Below are 19977 nucleotides of genomic sequence, written 5' to 3' on the forward strand. Positions count from 1 at the left end.
CATCACGGTTGGTCAGGAAGCGCCGTGATAAAATTTTCATCGCCTGATCTTGTGTGAATTTGGCCAGTGCTATTCACTGTTGTCACATGAACTGAAATATGTATAGTTGTACTCATGTTGAGTTTAATTGTTTTTTACATTATATTCAAAAAGATTGTTACAATTTACCATTGGAACAAAAATTGCATGTAGGCACAATGTCTTGGACACAGAACAGCATGATAATATGATAAAAGTATATTAAAAAAACCCTAAAAGTATTTTTTCAATGATTATTAAGTAAATGTTCTAACTGGAAACAAAATCATTCTATAGTTTCATTGGAAGGAGCTTTTTTTTCCCTTTCTTTTTTTTAGTGGTACATAAAATGATGTATTTCACACTCAATTTTGTTGGAGAAGGCATTGTGCTCAACAAAAGACTGCATTCCCCAGCTCTGCTTACTGGTTCACAGAGCCATGTAACTTAGTTTCAAACACTGAGATGTGACTAAAAGTCATTTGGTTGGGATTTTGAAGAAGAAGAAAAGAAAAAAATAAAATTATTTTACTATGCAAACTTAACTGGGAGATTCTGTCTTCTTTCCTTGTCACTGGAATGAGGACTTGATACTGAAACTTGACCCTTCTTAGGACCATGTGACGGGATACGTAATAGGATGACAGAAAGATAGGAGCAGTCTGAGTGTTTATTTCAGCATTTTGTTGGGTCAAGATACCAACCGTGGACATCCTACCTACCTGCAGACTCCTGGGTGTATGAGAAATATAAAACTTCATTTTTACTCCTTCTCAGGTATCTATAACTCACAGCTGATCATAGATCATGACTCTACACATAGATTCAAATGTATAACATGAAACTAATGAAACTTTTGATAGCTCCCTAATGAAATTATTTTTAAATAACCCAGCAGGAAAGATTTTCCAAGATGTTTTGCTGTCTTTCTAAATTTAATTTTTTTTTATAGTGACAGAGAGAGAGTCAGAGATAGGGACAGACAGACAGGAACAGAGAGAGATGAGAAGCATCAATCATTAGTTTTTGTTGCGACATCTTAGTTGTTCATTAATTGCTTTCTCATATGTACCTTGACCATGGGGCTGCAGCAGACCAAGTAACCCCTTGCTTAAGTCAGTGTCCTTGGGTCCAATCTGATGAGCTTTTTGCTCAAACCAGATGAGCCCGCGCTCAAGCTGGCGACCTCGGGGTCTCGAACCTGGGTCTTCCGCATCCCAGTCCGAGGCTCTATCCACTGTGCCACTGCCTGGTCAGGCTGTCTTTTTAAATTTATATAAAGACTATATGATCACCATATTAGAATATGTAGATGAGTAAATTGAAAATAAGTTTACCATCTGAATTTCCATCACTCAAAGATTACAAATTAAACTCATGTAACCAATTAATATTATAATATAAATATTAAATATAAACATAAATAAATATTACATTCAACTTTTATAAAAATAAATCCAAATATACATGCTGGAATGAAGGATTTAAGAGTGTTCACTGTACTATTCTTTCCATTTTTGAGTAGAGACTATGTATACACATATATGTATATACATGCACGAATATAATTTCATATCTTTTCCAGAACATTCAGTTGATAGATACCATACTTGGAGAACTTTGACACTTTCTTTAGTGCTTCTTTGGGCAATCTCAGGGGTCCAGCACTGAAAACCAGTATCCAAGTTTTCATCTCCCTGAGCCTAGTTCCATACCTATCTCCGCATAGAGCCTTTAACAAATTCTTTCTTTTTTTTTCAGTTTTAGAAATAAGATCCCTTAAACATACACTGCTCTTGAGTATATTCCAATTTGATAAGTGAAATGGTTTTCAATATGTTGTTTAGGAATCCCATAGTAGAGCATTAATGAGCTAGTCCCCATAACTGATTACAAGTCAGAACTAGCAAGGGATGTAATTAAAGTCTCAGATGTTTCGATTTTCACAAATAGAAGTTTGTCTTCCCTTGGTGCCTTTTTTCCATGCTCAGAGTTCTTTGCAATTATTAGCTCATTAGTCCTAGTGGATTTTTAAATTTAATTGTAAATTAGTAGACCCTACAGAGTTAAGTATAAAACAAACAGTATGTTAATAGCTCATTTCATGAATACATATACTAATGGCTCAACCTTTATTATCTCAACCTATACATTAATAACACCAGTGTGACTTCAACTCTTCTTAAAGTACAATTTCATGCTTCTCACATATTAGCACTGCACAGAATCTGTCTCAAACTCAAAATGAATTTTCTTTTTGTTTTTTGGGTTTTTTTACATATCATTCCCAAGTTTAGATATTTGTAGAATTTCACTACATATTCACCTACTATTTTGATATATTACTATAGCAAAATCTCTCTCAATACATTATGGACAGAAATAGAACATTCTGATCAACTGCTCTGATTACTGAGATATCATTGTATTTGCCAGGGATCTACATTATCATTTCTTCCATTTGCACCTTCAACCTGGGAAGTAAATCATGGGCACTTCGGTGTCTAGGGGACTGAGGAGCACTGGGCCTTGTGCCGACGAGAAAAGACCAGGTGTAGGTAAGGGCTGAATGAGGACACTTCTAATTTGCCCCTGAGAGTCACCCCTGCCCTCAGTCTGTACCAGTGCTGTCATTCATTTCTGGTGTCGCGGGCCTGCCATGACTCTGGCCAGAATTTTCTGTCACCTGACCATGGGGACTGATCCATATATTAGTCCTAGCACGACCATATCAATGTAGCACAAAGTGGGAGAGTTAAACACAGACGTTAATGTCTTACAGTCTTATAGTTCCAAGATCAAGGTGTCACCAGGGTTTAGTTTCTTCTGGAAGCTGTGGGAATCTCTCTCACGCCTCTCTTCTAGCTTCTGGTGGTTTACTGCCATCTCTTGTGCTTCTTGGGTTCTGCTACATCACCCCAATCTTTGCTTACCTTGTCACATGGCATTCTTCCTGTGTGCTTATGTCCAAATTTATCTTTTTCATAAGGACACCCGTCATATTGGATTAGGGACCTGCCCTACTCCCATGTGACCTCATCTTAACTAATTACATCTGCAATGACCCTACTGCCAAATAAGGTCACATTCATAGAAATTGGGAGGGGAGGTTCAGACTTCCACATGTAAATTTGGAGGGGGAACAATTCAATTCATAACAATTCAATTCAGTCTAATATAAATATATAAGCGAATAGTGTTCAATAATGCTCAAAAATTTTACTGAATCCTGAAAAATACTGTTTTTCTCCCACTGCACAATAGTATACAGGGAGGGAAACAGCTGAAGTTATCTTAAAACCACTGGGTTGGAGTGGGGATCTACAGAAAATAAATCTAACATTGTGAAAGCAAGGCCAGGAAATGAAGATAGAAATGTCTATTTGCTTCTGATTGAACACTCAGAGAAACAATATCTGAGGTCAAATACTCCTTTAGTTATTCAATTATATTAAATAAAATATTCTCCCCCCTTCCCTTTTGAGCCCATTGCCACAGAAGCAGAGCCATCATTAACACGATTGATTAAAGGGTGGGATTAGAGATCTGCGAGAACAGCAAAAAGAATGGTAATGGAGTGAATAATGCCTTTCTGCTCTTGTATTATTTTAGATCAGACTCAATTTAATGAGTTCCTGCACAGTAATATGTAATACCTCAAAAACAAAAGTGAATCTACTCATTCTGTTTCTGTGAAATATTGAATCCCTTCACACAACAGAAATACACAAAGGCACAATTTCCTGTAATAAATCTTCCAGCAAAGGATCAAGCTATGTGTTTCCAGATGTTGGTTTCATGTTCTGTTAGGAATGAAGAGACAACTAAGCTAAAGGCAAGAAGATTAACACAGAGATAACCAGGATCACAGGTCAAATACAGAGCCAATGTCCACAGAAAAGGGGTCTTCCATCAGAGACTATGTTCAAACAATGGAATAGTAATGAAGGCTGATTCTCAGAGAGAGCTGTTCTTGGTAATGGATGGTACCTTGACTTTTAAGTGCATAGTGGTGAAGGTACATCAGGCAAAGAAAGTACATCATCATCTCCGATTAATGTTTGGGGGCAGGGATAAAGAGGAGCAAGACCCGTCTTCCAGAATTATAGTAGGTAATCATAACAAGTCAGGAAAAAGTGTTAAGGCAGGTTCTGCCACAAGTATCATTGAACATGAATCTTCAGAATAATATAAGCACCGCACCACTTTACTTGTGTGCCCTAGAAACCCAAGGAGCCTGGTGTAAGAGTGTTCTTAGTGTCTCTTATTGTCATAGAGGAGACTTTTTCCCAAAGTCATCATGCAGGTGCCTGGGACCCCTACTATAATTTCTACATCTTGTTTCTTTGCTAACTGTGTACCGTAGATTTGGGTATTAATTAGCTTCTCATTGGTCACAGGTGAAATAAAAAATAATGCTCAGTAGGACCAGAAAAAATAAGTCTTGGATGGGGATAAGATTGATATGGAGCCTGACCTGTGGTGGTGCAGTGGAGAAAGCATTGACCTGGAATGCTGAGGTCACCAGTTCAAAACCCTGGGCTTGCCTGGTCAAGGCACATATGGGAGTTGATGCTTCCTGCTCCTTCCCCCTTCTCTCTCTCTCTCTCTCTCTCTCTCTCGCCCCCCCTCTAAAATGAATAAATAAAAAGAAAAATCTAAAAAATAATACTCAAAAGTTTAAAAAAAAAGAAATTGACATGGAGCAAGGGAGATGATGTCATATGGAAGCTTCAAATGTTAACAGTATCTAAGGAGCATAACCTCATGTTACTTTTGGGAATTAGGAGAACTCCGAAAACATTTCAGTACATAAATAAGACTACTAAGCCTTGGGAACTCACATCTCTAAATTGCAGCCTCACTGGAGACTAGCAGCCTCTTGAACATTCATGACAGTATTGGACAACTTTGTGCCTTGTCTCTGGTCTTTTTGGCTCACTTTTTAATCTACCCATTGTTGCATCAACAAGTGCCATACAAACGTGTAGTCTGGGAGCATCTCCTTTCAGCCTGTCTGCAGACCTTCTGTTTGGTGCTCCAGATCTTCTCTAACACTGTGGCACAGGATGCTTGCGAGAAGCAGTGGCACCTGCATATGGGCCAATCGTAGTGCCAGAGAATAAACCTCTGATGGGGCAATCCTTGATGAACATTAGTTTTGTGGTTGAAACAAGTTAATGAATATTTTAGGAACATGCATCTTTGAGAAGGATAATTTAATTACCTGTGTCAATCAAAGTCTTAATTGTACAGTGAATTAATGCTAATTAGCTGATGAAGTATTTATAATTAACTGTGTACATTTTCTATTATACATGACTACACCTAGAGATAATTTTTTAACCAAGCGTGCCTATAGATGTCTAGGAATGACAGCGAGTTAAAATGAACTCTCATGTATATTTTCAGAAAGATCAACATATATGAAATTATGCCTTTGATATTGAAAGTTAAATTCTAAACTTTCTTTTCCAAGTTAGGGAGTTAAGACTTTTTTTTTTTTTTTTTTTTTTTGTAAATAAGAATATGTGATTTAGAAAATTCCTGAGCTTCCAACATTATGGTAGAAAAATTTATTGGTTAGTTAAGAAATTCTCTTAAAATCTTGTCCATGAATTATTATGTCACCATTTCCCTAATGTGGCTGTGAATCAAAAACTCCTGGGAAGCTGTTAAGAACATATATCTCAGGATCTGGGCCTAGAGCTGTGGAATCAGAACCTTTAGGGTGGAGCTCAAGAATCCATACTTCTAAAAAACAGATATTTTCTCCAGGTGATTCTGATGTACAACCAAGTTTGGGAATAAAATATGTCATATAGTTAAGTATTTCCTACTATCACTCACTATCCCCACTCTCATTCTTCTGCATATGTCATGAAAAAATCTACATAAAAATTAAGCCAATTATCAAATTTTGAGAGTTTTAATTGCTCTGACTTAACATCAGTTCAGAAAGAAAATTCAAAATTCACTCTAGAAGGCTTCCTGGGTAACCCAAGACAAGGTTTGACCTTCCATAGCAACTGCCACCCGAGAAGTAGTTCAGAACAATGTGGATTCTGATCAGGGCACAATTATAGAGAAAATTGTGTTACAATTTTAATATCCACGCTCAAATCACATGGCTTGATACTCTCAATTGCCAGATTTGATTTGTGACCTGTTGCTTCTGACACATCAGCAACAATTTTTAGTGTCCTACACTGTAAAAAGACGTAGGGATTGACCTTTGAACCATAATAGGAGTCTAGTTATAAAACAGAAAGAGAACCAGAAGGTCATTTTGTTAGCCCGGGTTTCTCCCAGAAGTTAGCTTCTGAGATAAAGGTTTGCATTTAGGTATGTAATTAGGGAGTAATCCCAGGAAATAAGCACTAGAGATTAAGGAGTGAAACATGGATAGGAGTGGAGGGCATTGGCATACTAGCTCTCGTCTTCCAAAGAGATGGTATGTTTTCCACAAAGCAGATGAGCCATTCGCTTCAAAACTGGAACCCAGTTTTGTTGTTTGTTTTGATTGGCCATACTTTTGGGGGGAAAAATAAAAGAACTGGAAATAAGATTAAACATTTTTTAATAAACAGGATTATAAATATTAGCCTCTTGATAAAAATTTTTTCAGCTATGTTTCTTAGCAAAGGGCTTTGCTGACATGATGAACCTGGTGTAGATGAAAAGAGGTTTTTATGAAAATGCAGTTAATTAGTAGAATTATGAATCATGAGTTGTGACTACAGAGCTCCCTTACTTTCCTGTAGCAGAAATATACAGTTACCATGGAAAATACAATCCTGGCAGGTTCTACCAAACTGTAATAAAACCCAAACAAAAAGAGTAAGGTTACTAATCCAAAATTTTTATTCATTCAATAGTCCATAAATATTTATTTAGTACCTACTCTCCTAAGTACTGTCCTAAGCAATAGGATTATTTCAGGGAATGAAACAGAACAAAATTCCTGTATGACTGGGGACTTACCTTTTATGTTTTCTACTTCTGCTTTTTATTAGAAAAATTTCTGTGACATTACCAAGGGTAACTGAGAACTACTTACTGTTGCTTGTCTGAATCTAGTGTCAAAGCAGAAATGCACCTGAAATATGGTAAAATCGCAAACTACAGTACCAGTGTTTCACCTTCACCATCTTTTTTGTTATGATTCATAGGGACTCCAACAATACTTGAAAGTCTACATGGACTTATAGATATCGTCATATATTTTGAGACTTGCAGAGTCTGTGCTGCACCAGTGATGTAATTTTATGAAACCATCTAATCAGAACTGCCTGAGAGAAATTTTGACATCTCATTTAGCTATGTATCTGATATTCAGAAAGTTTCAATAGAATGTATTTAAAATGATGTGAATATTTCACTAGTGCTAAACCGAGATCGACTACAATAGGGTCTCTGAGAAATTAGAGTCGAGTTAGCAGTTTAATAAGAAATTTAATTTTCTGCAAGGCAACTTCATAATGATTCGAATCTGAACAACTTCTCCAAAATGATTCAAGTTCAATCTCTTTTGTCTAGTCTTGTTTTGCCTGTGACTTGTTCTTCTGCATCTGAGAATCCCTTATTTGTGTCACTTGTTCTTGGAAACAGAACATTTTATTATGACTCATTAATGGAGCTTAGGGTCCTCAGAGGAATAAAAGTCTTGGATTGCGAGGTTGCAGAAGCAAAGCATGGTCCAGAATCCTTCTGTACTGTAATAAGGTATTTGCAGAATACTTAATAATGGTATAAAAAAAAAGAGAAAGGAGAAGTAAAATCCACAGTAAAAGTGCCTCTGAAACAAAGGATGAATAATGACTGTGCATTTTGGCTACTGTGGAAAATGCAGGATTTTTGACAAGCCCTTTTTAAAATTCTCCTTATTTTTTCTTTTCCTCTTTTTCTCCTCTTTCGCCACCTCTTCTTCATTCATCATTTTTGTCTTCTTTCTCCTTTGAATTAAGGGAGGGAGAGGGTTTGCCACGCTTTATACTTTGGGTCACTTTGAAATGCTCCTGAAAGGGGAGATTGGGCTTTCATGTTTCTTTTCCAGCTGCTCATGCTGTTGTGTGTCAGCTCTGAATCCCACTGCCAGGAACTGCCGGTTAAGGACATCTATGTTAAGATCAAGGCCACCAAGTGCACGATTATCAGATTATGCCCACAGTTTAGCCATACGTTTTAGTGGTGATCAGATGGTCAGACAAGCACATGGGGCTGAGGAGAGAGTTCTGGTTTGAATATTTGTTGATTTCCATAGATGAGGTCTGTTTGTTGTGACCGATTTTAAAATATCAACATGATGTAACTGAACTTAAGAATTAGCAAGGAAGCTCTGGTCAGTTGGCTCAGTGGTACAGCATTGGCCTGGCATATGGGTGTCCTGGGTTTGATCCCTGGTCAGGGCACACAGGAGAAGCAACCATCTGCTTCTCCACCCCTTCCCCTTTCCCTTCTGTCTCTATGTCTCTCTTCCTCTCCTGCAGCCATAGCTCAGTTGGAGCAAGTTGGCCCCAGTGCTAAGGAAGGCTCCATGGCCTTGCCTCAGGCACTGTAGAGTAACTCGGTTGCCGAACAACAATGGAGCAACAGCTCCAGATGGGCAGAGCATTGCTCAGTAGGGGGCTTGCCAGGTGGATCCCGGTCAGGGTGCATATGGGAGTCTGTCTCTCTGCCTTCCCGCTCCTCACTTAAGGGAAAAAAAAATTAAGAAGGAAGGAGCTGCCCTGCACTCTTCTTGCTTATAAATTGGTTTCATCTTAATGCAAATCAAAACTACAATGAGATACCACCTCACACCTGTTAGATTAGCTATTATCAACAAGACAGGTAATAACAAGTGTTGGAGAGGCTGTGGAGAAAAAGGAACCCTCATTCACTGTTGGTGGGACTGTAAAGTAGTACAACCCCTATGGAAGAAAGTATAGTAGTTCCTCAAAAAATTAAAAATAGAACTACTATATGACCCAGCAATCCCTCTACTGAGTATATACCCCCAAAACTCAAAAACATTGGTATGTAAAGACACATGCAGCCCCATGTTCATTGCAGCATTGTTCACAGTGGCCAAGACATAGAAACAAGCAAAAGCTCTTCAATAGATGATTGGATAAAGAAGATGTGGTACATATATACTATGGAATTCTACTCAGCCATAAGAAATGATGACATCGGATCATTTACAACAACATGGATGGACCTTGATAACATTATACTGAGTGAAATAAGTAAATCAGAAAAAACTAAGAACTATATAATTTCATACATAGGTGGGACATAAAAATGAGACTCAGAGACATGGACAAGAGTGTGGTGGTTACTGTGGGTGGGGAAGGGAAGGAAGGGGGTTGTGGGGGGAGGGGAAGGGCACAAAGAAAACCAGATAGAAGGTGACGGAAGACTATATGACTTTGGGTGATGGGTATGCAACATAATCAAATGTCAAAATAACCTGGAGATGTTTTCTCTGAACCTATGTACCCTGATTGATTAATGTCACCCCATTGAAATTAATAAAAAAAATGGTTTTATCTTTTCTAAAGTCCTGTATGAATTACTTGGTGATTGATGTCAGAAAATTTAAGTTCAAATATAAAGCAATGTGTCACTATAAGAAAGTAAAGGGAAATTCTAATAAAAACTGCTTAGGGTGTTTTTTGCGAAGATTTTAACTGAAATTGGTGGAGTTATAATAAACTCTCTCCTGAAAGATCAGGGGGACTGGACTCCAATTTCCTGGGACTGTTATTTCTGATCTCCAAGATTAGGCATTACTAGCATCTCCTATTATCTAGACTTTTCTTAGGTATTACCAGTAGTTACCTGCTGTGTGATATATCTCAGAATATTTTGTCTTCCTCTTTCTCCAAGTGCAGGACTTACCTAGCTTTGTATGCCATTGGATGTGTTGAGGGATAAATGGAGAGGTTTCCAGGTGATAAGTCAGTACCCAGATGTTCAGAGCGCTCAAGTTTATCTGGAAATATTCCAACGCTCAGGTCAACAGAAGTTTCCGAAGATTCTCCAAGACCAGTAGCTATCTAGTCCCTACATTCTGTAGGACTCGAGGGGGCTGCAGCCTCTAGAGTGGTCAGGGGAGTAGGAAGAGCCCTCCAGTTAGTACTTTCACAAAAATGTGGTCGGCTCATCTGTTATAATAAGTTAAGTGTTCTATTTAAGAACCTGATATTGTTTATTTGTAAGATTTTTTAAATACAAATCTCCATCCATGAGATAGACTGAAAGGAAGCTTTCTTCACTTAAACTTATGCTGCCCCCTTATCACTGCTTCCCATAAGTGTCATGAATGTATAATAGGACAACAGAAAACAGAATGCAGATCCTCTTGAATGTTTAAATGTGTCATGAAAACAAAAGCCTATTTTAGATAATTTGAAGCAGATTCATAAGGTGAATCAAACAGGTCAGTTCTGTGATGATTAATTTTAGATACTTTATGGTCCAATGATGTTTCTAATATCTACTTTGTAACATAAGAAATATGTATATTGAAATATTGCAAAAATTATACTAATCTAAATTATGTGTAGTCAATAATTACAGTCCTATGCATGGATTGTAGAAAATACAGTGGTAGAGTGTCGACCTGGGACACTGAGGACCCAGGTTTGAAACCCTGAGGTCACTGGTTTAAGTGTGGCTCATCCAGCTTGAGCGTGGGCTTGCCAGTTTGAGTGTGGAGTCACTGAGCGTGGGATCATCGACGTGATCCCATGCTCGCTGACTTGAGCCCAAGGTCACTGGCTTGAGCAAGGGGTCACTGGCTCAGCTGGAACCCCCTGGTCAAAGCACATATGAGAAGCAATCAATGGACAACTAAAGTGACACAACTAAGAATTGATGCTTCTCATCTTTCTTCCTTCCTGTCTGTTGGACTCTTTCTGCTCTCTTTCTTGCTTGCTAAAAAAAATAAAAATACACTGTAGTTTTAATATATAGTATGGTATGGATAACTAATATCCTTCTTTATTTTCTAAATTGTGTATATAAGAGAATATTACCTAAAATTTAAAAATTAAAAAAAATCACTTGGTTCACAATTAAAACAGTCATTAAAAGAAAATCAAAATCTTTTAAATTTTTACCTTATTCTTATTTGAGAAAAATATCTGCATTTCTTTTTGTCCTCATCAACTTTTAAAGCTTGCCTTTAAAATTTTTCATAAGGAAGATTTATAGAGTTTTAGAGGTGAACAGATACTAATCCCTGTCACTTTTATTCATCCTTCACATTGAAACCTTTCAAACCCTTTGTGTCCCTGAGTCAGAGTTTCTGATGACTTAATTTCCCAGGAAAAGTAGGGCAAAGTTGATGATCAAAGGACAATTTCAAAAATTAAATGAGGTCAGATATCAGTGAGCATATCTCTACCACCTGAAACACCAGAGCCAACAAAGACCTAAATCTTTTTTAAAACAGAATTTACTAGGGTCTTTGAAAGTTCTTTAAGGTCACTTATGGCTTTCACATTTCAACTTTAATTTTATTCTAGGTAGAATTGTAATTGTGTTATTTTTCATTATAAAAATGTGCTTATTTTAGAGGATGAAAACTATGGGAAAGAGAAAGATGAATAAAACCAGCAATCATACCCCATGAAGGCAAAAATGACTGACATTTTATTATGTTTTCATGAATATTTTTGTTCACAGATAAAATCAAAGTATTATTGGGTCAATGGCTTATGTTTCTATTTTGCTTCTTAACAACTAAAAATAAGAATTACTCTATATTGTTTCTGGAAGCACAAAATAAGTTTAAATTGTTTGCTCTAAAATGGGAAATTATACAACGGAGTAGAACCCCATCCAATTGAGCATATAGAGCCATGGGTTTTATAGTCCCCACAGTGTCCTCGTTTGGATGTGCAAAGATGGGAGCCAGATTCTTTGGATGGCAGGGAGGACGGAATAGGTGGACCAGAATGAGTTAGTGCAAGTAAATCACCTAATAAAGATGTTAAAGTACAGTTCTTCTAATTTCAGTTTAGGTACTTCGATTCAGCAACCTTGAGGTAAGACCCAGGGTTCTGCATTTTTAGTGAGAACCTTGGGTGATAGTGTTGCAGGATGTTCTGGGAACATCCACTGAAACTCAATGGATTAGGTTATACTCTGTTTTCAGAAATTTTAGGGAGGAGTTGGAAAAGTCCATCGACAAGAGAGGATGTACAGGAAAGATAGGAAAGTTGCCAGCACTACCTCTTCGAGTTCAATCCTGCCAGGATACGCGGCTTCCCAGGAATCACTGTTCAAAGAGCAACAGGCGCTCGTCATTCATCTCTCCAGCTTAGCTCTGTTAGGCAGGCTTTACTTTCCGAACATCCTTGCTTTTCCTGTCTTTTCCCTTCAAGCACATGTCCCATCCCCGTTCAAGGCACAAGTTCATTTAATAGCAGAGTACCTACTGGAAGCTAGGTCCCTTGACCCCTTTACAACAATTTTCCTACTGGACCATCCTTCAAATCCTAATTTTCAGAGTTCCCAAGAAGCCCTTTCCACTTGTTTAGTCTTTTCTTTTTACAGTAACTCCCCCACCCCATGTGCTTGCCTCTTTCATCATGTTTATGACACAGTTAGTTCAGTTACCATCCTTTCCCATGAGACTGAGTCATCCGAGTGCCAAGCACAGCTGTTGGCACAGAATATATTCACAAGTATATTTTATGAATTAACAACTAACTATATAATCATCTTAAGGTTACATATATATAGTGAATATGACATAGTACTTTTATATAGCAGGGATTTTTCTCCCCTTGGGTAAGCTCTACATTTTTTCATATGCTAATATTTTGAAGTTTCAAGTCTTGTTTAGGCAGCACTCGTAGTAACTCATCTTTTCGGAAACAGCAGGAGTGTATCATTTCCCTCTATTACACATACATCTTGAGGTAAGATTTCCTTTTAAATTTATTTCAATCAGTTGGCCTGATTTCTATCAGAGGCTTCATTTAAAATTGTTATTTTATCCTCTGATCAGAATAACTACTCTGTAAAGGAAAGGAATGAAATGTTCAAAGACGATCGCTATGTCTATTGACACTATATTAAAATGCAAATGTAACACAAACTGGAAGAAGTCAAGCTGCCAAATAATCTGAATCATTTCTAAATCCGGGAGAAAAATTTAAATTACTAATTTTCTTGACAGCAAGCCATTGCAAGCCTCTGTATGCATATTCTTTGAAAGAAAAACAGAGAAACTGAAGAAGCAAATTGGAGGATATTTATTCTTTATGCTTGGTTACACAGTGAGAACATCCGTTGATATTTTCTAACATATTTTCAAAAAAAATAAATTTTCAATTTAAAAATATGTGTATCAGGCAAATGATTTCTGAACCATTTGGGGTTTCAAGAGAACCCTAGACCCACCTTCTTGGCCCCGAGCTGCCTCCATTTTTTCCTACCTGTCAGCAGACCTCAGATATTCAGCCTGACTTAGTCATTTGTTGGCGGTTATTGCCTGTGAGGATTCCCTTCCCCTTAGACCAGCCACTTTGTACAGAATCAGTCTAACCTCTTGTTTTCTTGTAGAACCAGGACACAGGTTTCACAGCTGAAGAATTCCCTTGCTTACTCTCATCGCACTGGGTCATCTGGCCTCCAGTTACTTCTCTGATCTTCTCTCCTCCACTCTTTCTTTGCCTTACTCCATTCCAGCTTCTTCAATCTCCTTGCTGGTCCTAAGTCCCCACGCACACACCTGACTCAGGGCCATTGGCCTTTCCGTCATCTCTGCTCAGAGTGCTCCTCCCCCGTGGATCTCATCACAGCCCATCCCTTGCATCCTTTGGGTCCTTATTCAAATGTCAGCTAATCTAAGTTTAGTGTTCTCTACTTCTTCACTGTGTTTTATTACTTTTTTCATAGCATTTATCACCCGCTGACACATTACATATTTGATTTTTTATGTCTATTACTGTGAATCTGAATACACTAGCGTAAGAACAATGACCTTTTCTGTTTCCTGTACTGATCCTTCCCTAGCACCTAAAATAGTGCCTGGCACATAAGAGGTGCTCAAAATGTTTTTTCTCGACCATTTATCTACAGGGTGGGCAAAAGTCGGTGGACATTTGTGAGTACATGAAACACAGAGTTTATTTTTGTATCACTATTTATTAATTATTATAGTATTTGTTGTTATTATTAACCTACTTTTGCCCACCTTTGAAATTGAATCTTTTTTGTGACATTTTTATTTTTTTTTATCTTTCTCTGGTTGGGTTTTAAGAAAAGTTTATGTATATTATGACTATTACAAAAAATATTTTTTTCTCTGTATTTTTCATTAAATTTTGATTCTGAGTGTTCTTTTTCCCAATCCAATCATCACTTCTCTTTATTGTTTCTGAATTTAGTAACATATTTTCTTAAGAAGTTCTTTCCAAAACATTTCAATGAGTTTTTAAAGAAATATTAATTTTTCTTCAGCAATCTAGACATTATTTTGGTTCAATGATTAGCTGGTTGTTCTAGTGTTGATATTTATTATTATTCAAGCTTCCTCTAAGATCTCAAGTGGTACCTTTATTATATTATAAATTATTCATATTTACATGGGTCTGTTTCTTGACTTTCTAATTTTTCCATTGTCTATCTCTTCCTTAACTAGTACCACATTATACCAACTACTGCTGCTTTGTATAAAACATTTTTTTTTTTTACCATGTAGGGAAAATACCCCCTTGTCATGTCTTTTTAACATTTTCTTTGGTAATCTAGAACAATTGTTCTTTCAAGTGAACTTTGTGATCATTCTGACACAATTCCAGAAATCCCACTGGCATTGCTGTAAATGAAATCATCCTAACTTCAAAGAAATTTAATGTCAATAACTTTTATTTTTTAATATATAAAGTAAGAGCAGTCATAACAATTCTTGGAGCTCGGCCTGTCTGTTGTATTTCCTGGTTAATGCCCTGGGCGCTTGGAGGGCTCTCTGCTAGGCATGCCCAGTGGCCCAGGGACAATCTGACCTTACTTCAAGGTCTCCAAATAAAATGATAATCTTGAGTGATCTGGAAAGGTTGTTATTATGAAATACAATAGTGGTCCTTGTTTTTTTGTTTGTTTGTTTCTTTTACTTTATTTAGTGAGAGAAACAGATAGGGACAGACAGACAGAAAAGGAGAGAGATGAGAAACATCAACTTATAGTTGCAGCACCTTAGTTGTTCATTGATTGCTTTCTCATACGTGCCTTGACCAGGGGGCTCTAGCCAAGCCACTAACCCCTTGCTTATGCCAGCAACCTTGGACTTCAAGCCAGCCACCATGGGGTTATGTCTGTGATCCCATGCTCAAGCCAGCGACTCTGTGCTCAAGCTGGTGAGTCTGCACTCACGCGGCGACCTCGGGGTTTTGAACCTGGGTCTTCAGCTTCGAAGGCCAATGCTCTATCCACTGTGCCACCGCCTGGTCAGGCAATAGTGGTCCTTTTGGACCCCACAATTAAGGTGCTTGCATACACACACATAAATAGCATGTCTTTGAAACCTGCTATAATTGTAAAGGTCTTTGTTTCTTATGTCACCATAATAGCAATTTCATCCTGGTCTTCCCTGGATACTGGTTGAGTCATGTGCAGTTTGTGGCCCTAGTCAGCCCCAAGGTGCTGCCTGTGGACATTCCCACACACAAAGGTGTCCTCAGCTGCATTGATCTTGACCTGTAGGGAACAGAATTGCAATATGAAAAAGAGACTCTCAATAAAAACATTTGCTGTTTCATGAAGGCATGTAATCCAGGAACTATGAAGGGGATCTCAGGCAGCAAAAACTGATTTCATTAACTTCAGTCAGGATGCATACCCATCCGTGAATCTAATGACCACGGCATAGTGCACATCCTTGCTGCTAAAGATCCTGAAAAAAGGAATGAACAGTCTAGTCTGGTGTCAGCCAATTTCCTTACAAAATTCTCCAGTTCCAAATCAAGTTTCCCCAAATTTCAAGTTCCCTCGGGCTCTCCATGCATTTGAGCTTTTGGCACAGAGTCAAATGCTGTCATTTCAATTTGTGCAGAAGGCAGCTCTCTGCACGTTCCTGTTTAACTTCAGGGAGGAGTGCACCCAGGACATCAGCACACAGTTTCTGAAAATGATCAGTGACAGGCTGTGGTTCTTCACAGGTGCGTGCCATAGACACTCATGCTGACCACCTGTTAGAGTGCTGACTGGGCCCGGAGACTTCCCTGGGGCTCGTGTGGGCGCACTGTGGATCCTGTGGGTCTGCACCGACAACCTTGGCCTTGAAGCCGTCTTTGGTCCTTTGCTTTCCTAAGGAAGGCTTCCCATTTCCAGTGTGAAAGGAAAAGGATAACTACCAGGGCTTTGAACAATATGTGCCTGTCAGCTTCTTGTCTCTTAGTCCAAATGTGAAGTTTAGATTTAGTGGTTCCACTCTGTCCTTTACATCTAAAATCTGGAAATGCGGGGATGACTCACACAAACTTAGAAACTGAGTTAAAAAAATTAAATGCATTTTTTTTGGGGGGGCAACATATTCTGTCATTTATACTGAGTCTAAAGTGAAGAAAGGGCCAATGTTAGTTCTTACAGTATAACACGATTTAAATAGAATGATACCAGCAGCTTGCCTTAAACAAGAAGAAAAGTTTCTTGTCCAGTGTGAACATAAAGCACAAAAACAACTGTGCTAGAAAACACAAAGTGGACGTTTCCCTGTGTCAGTTCAGCATCGTCACCCTATCCGTGCCTGCGACACGGTGCAGTCACGTGTGCATGCATCCTGCATGCTGCCCTTCCCTGTTTCTGTGTTGGGGTTGTTAGAATTGATGCAAAACCCCAGACACATCCCAAGAACCTCGTTTTGTGGAATCACAAAGGAGTCAGTCTACCCAGGGTAGACTGGGTCTCCTGGATAAGGAGAATGGGCTTTGTTCAGCGCTAAACTTAAATTTCTATGCTTTGTGTAGGGGAAAGAAGTCATGTGTGGACCTTTAGAAATTAGTCATTTAATTTAGCACACATGAAGGAAAATATTCAACATCTCTTTCAACTAAGTGCTACCCGAGTGGGCTCTCCGGGGGTTTCGGTTGCTGCCGAGCGTAATACCTCAGTCAGTTTGACCCTTCTACGTCTCTCTCTCACCACCCTTTCTTCTTCCAACATCTATAAGAAGAGCTTCACACTAACATTTTGAGAAGGAAAGGCATGTTACCATTTTTAAAACATTGAGTAAGCTACAATAACACTGGGGAACAATTTTTTTCATTTACTGTTGCATGAGGTTTTAGAACTGTTTCTATATATTTCTGCATCGCTGATTCCAAATCTGAAATCTTTTTTTTGGTGTATGCTCTAGTTTTTATGAAGTTTTAATTTCTTTTTGTTACAGTTAATGGCATGCATTGGTTTTTAAGTTGGAGTTAAAGGGCAATGACTCTTGCATTGATCATAACCATAAGGCAATTAATGTTTTATAAACATCACTTTTACATAAATGTAGTTGTTTTTAAATGTAAAATATTATTATCTAATAAAAACACCCTTTTATTTTGTTTTAAGATTGAATCATGGCTTCTTCGAGTAGGCGTAAATGTAAGAATAGTCCTGACACCTTCTGTTACTTATGTGGCTGTTACACACTTCAACATCAAAGGTGCAATATTTCATCATTTGTGACACGTGCATATATTGCCTATTTTCAAGTTCCCCTTGGCTATCAAGACACAAATAGGGCTCCTCATATTGTGTCATAATTGTGAGGAAATGCTTCATGACTGGACAAAAGGAAAATGCAAAGGAATGCCTTTTGGTATTCCCATGGTTTGGCGTGAACCAAAGGATGACAGCAGTGACTGTTATTTCTGTCTGATCCATACAAAGGGCATTGGCAAGAAAAAACAGTATATGATTGCATATCCTAATATTCCTTCAGCAATACGACCTATCCCACACTCTGAGACACTCCCGAATGCAATTTTCAATGGTTTTATTTTGTCTAAGGATGAAGAAAGTGAACATGGTGATCAAGTGTATTTTGATAAGGTGCATGAGGAAATGGTTGTAGAATCTGAAGGGTCTTCTTCTGATATCAAGCAGTCATTAACCCCTCAGCAGTTTAGCCAACCCAAATTGAATGACTTAGTAAGATATTTGGGCCTATCAAAGAAAGCAGCTGAGTTATTAGCCTCCAGGCTTCAACAAAAGAATGTACTTCGCCTGACCTGTGGTGGCGCAGTGGATAAAGCGTCAACCTGGAAACTCTGAGGTTGCTGGTTCAAAACCCTGGGCTTGCCTGGCCAAGGCACATATGGGAGTTGATGCTTCCTGCTCCTCTCCCCTTCTCTCTCTCTCTCTCCTCTCTATAATGAATAAATAAAATCTTAAAAAAAAAGATAAAAGAATGTACTTCACTGGTCAGCTAAAGTATCCCATTTCAGGAAGCGTGAACAAATTTTTGTGGACTTTTTTTCCAAAGATAAACACTTTGTTTACTGTCATAATAGCAGTAGTCTTCTCAGCCAGCTAGGTGTTACTGCTTATAGTCCAACAGAATGGCGGCTATTTCTTGACAGCTCTAAACGAAGTCTGAAATGTGTTCTCCTACACAACGGTAATGTTTATGCAGCGGTTCCAATTGGTTCCAATTCAGCTCATCTGCGAGAAGATTATAATGACATAAAAATTGTCCTCAACTTACTGAAGTATGTGGAGCAAAACTGGATCATTTGCGTGGATCTTAAAATGGTAAATTTCCTGCTAGGACAACAGAGAGGAGGTTTCATGAAGTATCCTTGCTTTCTGTGTTTGTGGGACAGCCGAGCTCGGGAGAAACATTGGACACAGAAGGAGTGGTTGAATCGTGAAGCTCTGGAAGTAGGGATACAAAATATTGTGAATGAACCTGTAGTTAATTAAGACAGAATCATTTTTCCCCCACTTCACAGCAAACTTGGCTTAATGAAGCAGTGTGTTCAGGCTTTGAATAGAGAAAGTGAATACTTTCAACATATTCTTTCTGCTTTTCCTGCCTTGTCTTTTGAGAAGATAAAAGCAGATGTATTCAATGGACCTCAAATTCGAACCCTCATACGTGACAAAGAATTTGCCAGAAAGATGAATAAGGAGGAGAAAGCAGCATGGCAGTCTTTTGTGACAGTTACAAAGAACTTCCTTGGCAACAAAAAAGCAGAAAACTATGAACTTCTGGCTCAAAGGATGCTGTTGGCTTTCCGCGACATTGGATATAACATGAGCATTAAGATTCACTTCCTGAACAGTCACCTTGATAAGTTTCCCGAAAATCTTGGAGCTGTTAGTGATGAGCAGGGAGAACACTTTCATCAAGATCTGAAGACGATGGAAGAGCGTTATCAGGGCGGTGAGACAGAAATATGATGGCAGACTACTGCTGGAGCATCAAATGAAACTGTTTTCAACAAGTACACAAACGCAAGAGCTACAAACGCAAATTTTTGCCTGAATAGAATTTAAATAAGTTTTGCACAAATTTTATGATTAATATAAGTGTTTAATATGTTCTATTTAGAAATTGTAGACAAATTCTGATGCAATCATATCTTTCAGTGTATTAGTGTATTTACTGCATTATATAAATTATTATATTTCCACAAAGATGATGCCCAAGAGGACAGTCTATTTCATTATGTTAAACTAAATGTTGAAAATTTTACAATAGGATGAAAACCTAAAATCTTGAATTGCAAAAAACTGTAGCTTACAGAGAAAAACTAATGTCAGATTTGAGATCAGCACACTCGAATTAGGTAAGAACAAGTGTTTTTGTGGATGCAACAAAAATTTTGTTCCCCATTATAATATACAGGCTCTACATTTGGGGGTACTATTTGAGGTATGTTTAATTTTTTCACGTTCCTGATAAAGTGTATAATTTTGTATTTTTGATTTCAAGTTGCACACATTTATAATCAGTACAGCAAA

The 19977-nt window shown here is 38.0% G+C and overlaps 1 pseudogene; it reads left to right on the forward strand.

The window, feature by feature from the left end:
• The first annotated feature begins 3961 nt into the window (after window positions 1-3961).
• LOC136322192 (WD repeat domain phosphoinositide-interacting protein 3-like) lies at window positions 3962-19413 on the forward strand (annotated as a pseudogene).
• Window positions 19414-19977: the final 564 nt, after the last annotated feature.

Source organism: Saccopteryx bilineata, chromosome 2, assembly GCF_036850765.1.
Source record: "Saccopteryx bilineata isolate mSacBil1 chromosome 2, mSacBil1_pri_phased_curated, whole genome shotgun sequence".
NCBI lineage: Eukaryota > Metazoa > Chordata > Mammalia > Chiroptera > Emballonuridae > Saccopteryx > Saccopteryx bilineata.